This window comes from Hyperolius riggenbachi, chromosome 2 (assembly GCF_040937935.1).
Source record: "Hyperolius riggenbachi isolate aHypRig1 chromosome 2, aHypRig1.pri, whole genome shotgun sequence".
NCBI classification, from domain to species: Eukaryota; Metazoa; Chordata; class Amphibia; order Anura; family Hyperoliidae; genus Hyperolius; species Hyperolius riggenbachi.
Window position 1 is genome coordinate 76410432 of NC_090647.1, and position 6847 is coordinate 76417278.

The 6847-nt window shown below is 40.0% G+C and overlaps 1 protein-coding gene across 1 annotated transcript in view; it reads right to left on the reverse strand.

The window, feature by feature from the left end:
* GJA3 (gap junction protein alpha 3) overlaps positions 1-6486 on the reverse strand; it is a 197165-nt gene extending 190679 nt beyond the window's left edge. Inside the window, exon 1 of the mRNA XM_068266928.1 lies at positions 6067-6486. The gene's annotated coding sequence lies outside the window, so the exon portion shown is untranslated. The remainder of the gene's footprint in view (positions 1-6066) is intronic.
* Between the last annotated feature and the right edge of the window lie 361 nt (positions 6487-6847).

Here is a 6847-nt window from a genome sequence, read left to right on the forward strand (position 1 = left end):
AAGTGGAAATTAATGATTATTATTAATAATAACAATCCCCAATATAACCTGGGGAAATAATTTTATTTAATGCTTCATGGAATTTTTTAAGAGATTCATAATTGGAAGCAAAACAAACAAGACAACTAGTGAAAAGATGAATGCTCTGATGATGTTTATATGCTGTTTTTTCCAATGAATTGGTGATATGATTGCAGCAAAAGCAGTAAATATGCAACAAAATCAATAACACAAGTCATATGAAGCACTCCAAAATTCAAACACTGCTCTTGGGATCCGTCCCAAATACACTAGAAATGCGTGAAATAAAACATAAATGCCCTAGTGATACAAGCCATACAAAAGAAATAAATTACATTTGTAAATAAAGTAGAGGTGAACAATAAAAACTTCACAAATCAAATTCCACTATAAATATAAAAATACATAAAAACAAGAGAAAAAAATGAAAAGCTGAGGTCTCCCAAAACTAATATTTACAAACTGTTTAAGCTGTAACAATTACTAGTCAAAAGAATAAGGACACCAGAAAGACCAATCACAAACTCAAATATTATTCCCAGACACCATTAAAACCTATGAGATTCTTTATAACAAATCTGAGCTGAATATCATTAAATTTGCCAAATGGTACAGCAAGTGGGGAAGGAATTCATATCAAACTGCTAGGCAGCAATCCAGATGCAGAATTTCCCTCCAAAAAACTATTTGTTTTCCACGTACACACATGACAGTGGTCTCCCGGGCTATGTATGGGATAAAATCAATACATGTGTACCCAGATCACAGAACGGTCATCAATATTTTTAATCATTTAATAACATAATATGGATAACTAGTAAAAAGGCCCATTTGTTAAAAAACGGGCGCTAGGTCACAGCTGCTAACCCCCCGCAATGTGCGCACATACGCGTCCTGCTTGCTCGTTCCCCACCACTGTCTGAAGTATATGCACACAGGGAGCTGCTTGCTTGGCAGTTGGAAAAAGCTGTTATTTCCCACAATGCAATGAGAACCTCTGTGAACCACACACACAAACTGTCAGATCTGGCCCTGTGTCCTAACTGCCCTGGCTGCGCACATGCTCAGTACAAAAAAGCCAGGGGCACACAACCATTCAGCTGATGACGCAGGGACACTTGCACTTTATTGTATAGGATAAAGACCTCAATTCACTAAGATCATGCTGGAGATAATAAGGCAAGAGAAAACTTACCTCCACACAGTAAGAGAGTTATCTTATCTCTTCATTCCTTAAGTTACCTCCTCTGTAGTTAATTTACCTCCTCTGTAGTTATTTTACCTCCTCTGTAGTTAATTTACCTCCTTTGTAGTTATTTTCACACGCAGTTAATAAACAGCCTGTCTTTAACTCTGGAGTTATTTTAAGGATTAAAGAGTTAACTTAAAGACAGAAGAGTTAACTTTAGGTTTTTGCTGAGGTAAAATGTTTCCTGAATACTACATGCCTCATCACCATGGTGACCACTCTAGAAACGCTATTAAAGACAGGAGATAAGCTTAGTAAATTGAGGTCAAAATCTGGACTTGTGTTTATAATCAGGTATTAGCTTGTGGCTTGCTAGCTGTGTTTTGTTCATACTGACAACCTTCTTCTGACTATTCTATATACAATCCAAATAATAATAATAATAATAATTTCCACCCAATGTATATATTTTGTCTATACGATGAGTATTTTATGTTTTCAAGAAAAACTGAATTGTATAAGAGATAATCTATAGTCCTACTCCTAAATAGGACTTTCCTAGAATCTCATGGTCTCATTTTGTATCTAAAAGTTAAAAAATGTAGGTTTGACGCTTTTACTATCTCAGGTGAGTGACAAGTTTTTACAGTTTCTTCACCTCCCACACATACAAATCTTGAACTATAAATCTGTTCCCTGCACTCACAAGTGTGCACAGAGGTCAGCAGTAATTAATTAACAGGGAGAGTTATGGAATAGCTGTACTGCCGAGAAAATGTAATTTAGCGTCCTGGATTATTAAAGAGAACCAAGCATCATTTTTATCTCATAGGACAGCTAAATAGCACATTACAAATGCATGTTAAAAATATGGCTCATTAATAAAAAAAATAAATTTTACCTCATCTTTTTACATTTCAGGGTTAATTACAGGCAGCATTCTTCTACTTCCTCTACTCCCTCCATCTGCAAGCCATCCACAAGCCACAGAAAATGGAAGGCAGATAAGGACTCTTCTAATTAAACTTAATTGCCCAGAAGCTGAGAGCAAACAAATCCACTTAGAATTAGGAAGGGGGGGAGGAGGGGTACACTGTGCTTCAAACACACTTGATGAACTTCACACCAACCCTGGATAATGGCAGTGGAAAAGGAGTGGGGAAGGGGGGGGGGGTTAACTTCTCATACATGACAGTCCTTTCAGCTATTTGAAACTACAAGCTGCTAAGATCCCATTAACCCTTACAGTGAAAAAAAAATAGGAACAAAAACTAGTTACAGGTAGGATTGGGACTATTCAGGTTTATCTTATCACGTCACTTGTCGCTTCAGGTACTCTGTAAGGATCATATTAAAAAAATGTATTTGGCTTAATGCATTCACCCCAGTGTCACAATATCTGTATTCTATTCATCTGGATGTTGTCCAAAAAATGGGTGAATGTCAAATCAGGCTATGAGAAGGAAACATACCGGCACTTACCTACTAGGCTGCTCTAAGACAGGGCACTATGACAAGGCCAAAAAGAAAAAGTACCAATGATAGGGCTTTGTCTTGGAGCCCACAAGCTCCAGGGAGTGAATGGAGCATGAATAAAGTAGGATGTCAGATGCCCGCATACCACCAGTCACTTCATTACTGTACAGTACAAACACTGCAGGAGCAGAGATAATAATGTAACCAGACTGTCTCTGGTCTTCACAAGACTCCGCACTCTTGTTATCATTGCATCACTGACAGGGGACGAGGGGTCACTTGGTATAGCTACATTCCCACAAGTACTCTTTTATTTCACTGCAAACTGGAGACCGCTACATGAAAGGGAGGACCTGTGTCAATACTCTGATCCCCGCACAGGTGCAGACGTGTCTTTATTTATTGTATAACTCACTGGAAGGAGGTTTTTAGGAACTTACAGCGACAACGAAGACATTACCTTGCCGCAGTCCAGTTACCAAGAGATGGAGGAAACGCCCTCATCACTAGATTCCCATCTATAGGCTTAGCACAGATCCCTGCGCTATGGTGAATTAGACTTGATGCGACCGTATTAATAAACATTGTAGCATCAAAACAGTGAGTACCATCAGTGATACGCAATACAATTGCATTAATAATTAATTTTTGGGACAGTGCCGTCTACAACTCATGGGGCCCTCAGCAAAACTCAATGTTGACACCCCTTCCCTTGCCTCCCCTTGATGCCCTTCATAGCCTGGTGGCCCATCTCACAAGGGTCATAAAACAAAAATGGCCATCCTGGTCTTCACACCCATAACCAGCTTAGCCACAAAACACCTGATCTGAAGTATAGAGTCCCTGTATCAGAAGAAGGGGAGGTCAGTAGTTGGGCCCCCAACAGCGTTGGGGCCCCCACAGCACTGGGCCCCCTACAATTGCAGGGACTGCTCCCCTCTAGGCACGTCCCTGTTTTTGGTGCTCAGAGCATGACCCTTACTGCAGGACCAATGTATTCCAGAAAAAAAAAATCCCAATACTCATAAAGGCTTAAGATAACCAAACAAAAAAATATTACTGTGCACATATCAAAAGCTTCACTTTCACCACTTTATCTTTTATTAATGCTATATTATTATACTAACTAGATATGCAATTCAGACTGTAAGCCCTGCAGTTATCTAAAATATCCATATTGTTTCAAAGAAAACATTTTTTTTCCACTAAAACATTTTCAGGATGAGGTAAAAATGTTATTGCCACAACAGTATACAAACACAAACTGCATTACCAGAAAAAGCAATCACAACACGCGCAATGAATAAATTGTGCAAGACTTTACAGAACGCAATATATAAAGATTTATTTACATATATGGGCCGATTTACTAAAAGGAAAACAAATTGCATCAATCGCCCAATCATGTGCAAGAGAAGCTCCAACAGTTTATAAACTTTTTCTGGAAGTGATTTGATGGTTTTTTTTTTAGTTCTATACATATTTTTTTTTTGTATTAATACAGACATAACTTTGTCACAGTAAGAGGCAAGAAATAACTCATGAGTCTATCATCAACCCAGGTAGTGCCTGATCAGCTGCTGCCGCCTCCCCAATTTTATTCCAAAAAGATGCACAATTTAGGGATTATTGAACAGTGAAATCTCCCAGTGTTTGGGTGTGTTCAGGCTCCCATTTTAGCAGGAGCCCGTGAAATATATGAATGCTGTTGCATCAACAACAAATGTATGTAGCAAATCCCTCGCTTTACGTGTGTGTGTGCCACCCCTGGGACATGCTTATCTCAGCAAGTCTGGATGTGCTGAGACAGGGGAAATAGTGCCAGGTCAACGGATGCCTACAGTGAGCTGGGGGGCAAATCAGACATGGGCACACAATCACTCATTTGTGCTGCTGAATCTTACTGCCTATTTTATTATTATTCTAATCATTTTTATTATTTTAAATATAGTTCTCTTCAATCTAAGGGCAGGTTGTCCCCAGAACTTTTCTATGTATTACAGTAGCAGCATTGCCAGTGGTATAATCATTTACACCTCTTGTGTCCATGTTTTATATCTAACAGTCTGATCTGAGTAACGAAAACCGATCTCTTTATCAGAGGTGTATGTAAAAATATGGTTTGTATAGGTGCACACACTGTCTATGCAAAATAGTGATCAATGAAGATAAGTCATTACATTATACAAACCCAGGGTTCCTTGAGGACTCTGCAGGGGTTCCTTGGCATTTTACCCCATTGTGGGGGAAGTATAATAGATCACACTATAATAGGTGGTACTGTAACAAGAAGCACTAAATTGAGGGGTCAGGAGACAGTGTAATGAGTGGCAGTGTAATAGGAGTTAGTGAAATTAACAACCTAACCTACTTTTGAAGACCATGCCTCCTGAAAAATAAATGTAGGAGTTCCTCGAGACCAAAAAATTGTTTGCAGGGGTTCCTTGAGATCCAAAAGTTATTTGCAGGGTTCCTCCAAGGTAAAAAGGTTGAGAAAGGCTGGTCTATGTCCTTCAGCAAGCAAAACATTCTCACCTGAGTTTTGGGGATGCTGCTCAACAACTGCTGTGTTGTCTGAGATATTTTCTATATATTTCTCTATAGTACCATTGCACTTTTATAAGTATATAAATAGATAATTATATATGTATGTGTGTCTGTAATATATATATATATATATATATATATATATATATATATATATATATATATATATATATATATATATATATATATATATGTATATATATATATATATATATATCATAAATTGGTGTATATATTACACATACATATATGTTAGGGATATTAAATTGTGACCTCATGTGGGAGGGAGAAAGGGGGTCAGATATTGAAATTATTCAGTGTACTCTGTACATACAATTATAATATATATAGCTACACAACATCGATGCTGTATACAATAATACTAAATAAATATAAAGCATGTCCCTATATTTGTCATTTTTGGCTGCAGTGCCTGCTAGTGTCACAATGTGTCCACCTCCTGCCATTATCCAGTGAGGCTCACATGTCTGTATGGAACTGGCTGGAAACACAGAGCTAGACGACATTGTCCCTGCTAGTTATCCCTGGTCGGTCCTTCTAAACAAAAGTTTGTTTTGATTACAGGAATGGTGTGTTGCACTAACATGTCTGAAAAGTGGCCACCAGGTGCTCCTCACCCCTCCTCATCCCTGGTCCCAGGCTAGGTGCTCTCAGGACACTGTGTAGGTGGCATGGAAGGTGACATCTGCCCGCACAGGTGACATGCCACCACTGATGCTGCCCTCAGGTAATAATCTTTGCAAAACACAGCCCTCCCTCCTCCCCCCACCCTCCCCCTGTCCTGAAGTCCCCACTGTCCCCAGCCAGCTTACCAAACAGTCCTGACCGCAGCCAGCCAACTCTACTCATAGATCTCCTCCTCTGAGCATTTGGCAGCAGCCAAGAAGGGGGGAAACACGTTGCAGGAGAAGTTGCTTCTTGATGGCAGCCGTGTCTTAATGTTGACGATTGGATTCCATAGAGTCCAGGGTCTCCTCTTCATCCATCTCTGCTGTCACATTCTGTGAGCATGCATGGCTGAACCCATCAAGTTAGCAGCAGGCTGGGCTGGGCCACGCCCCTCCGTGCCACTTGGTAAACCTCATCCCAGCCTGTGCTGGGTGCAGCAGCCACCCTAATATCCCTCAGCCCTGGTGGACAGCGCTCTGTGCTGCCTATTGGGGAAGGGAGGAGACACAGATTACATGGACAAGGTCAGGACTTCACTTCATTACCGACCCCTGTGTTATTTCCATTCATAAGTGTGCTTCTGAGGTTATCACTCCCTCATGATGCCAAATAATTCCAGCCAGGTTGGGTGACAAAATAACTGTCACATCAAGTGACGATGCTCTGCTCTGGGTGTGCAAAATATTCTGGATGCTTTACCAGTAAACTATAACAACTCTGCACTGTCTGTTTCTCAGTCTGTTGTAACTTGTCATTAGAGGTGGCAGTAACTGTCATTAGAGAAACCAGGAGCCTTCACTGCTTACCTTCTGCTAAACCATGCTGGTTTCCTGACTGCAAGGCTAGTTACTCAATCTTTTTGTCCTTTTTATACCACTTACATGGGACTAGCATGCAGGCCAGTTATACTGACCTTACTCACAA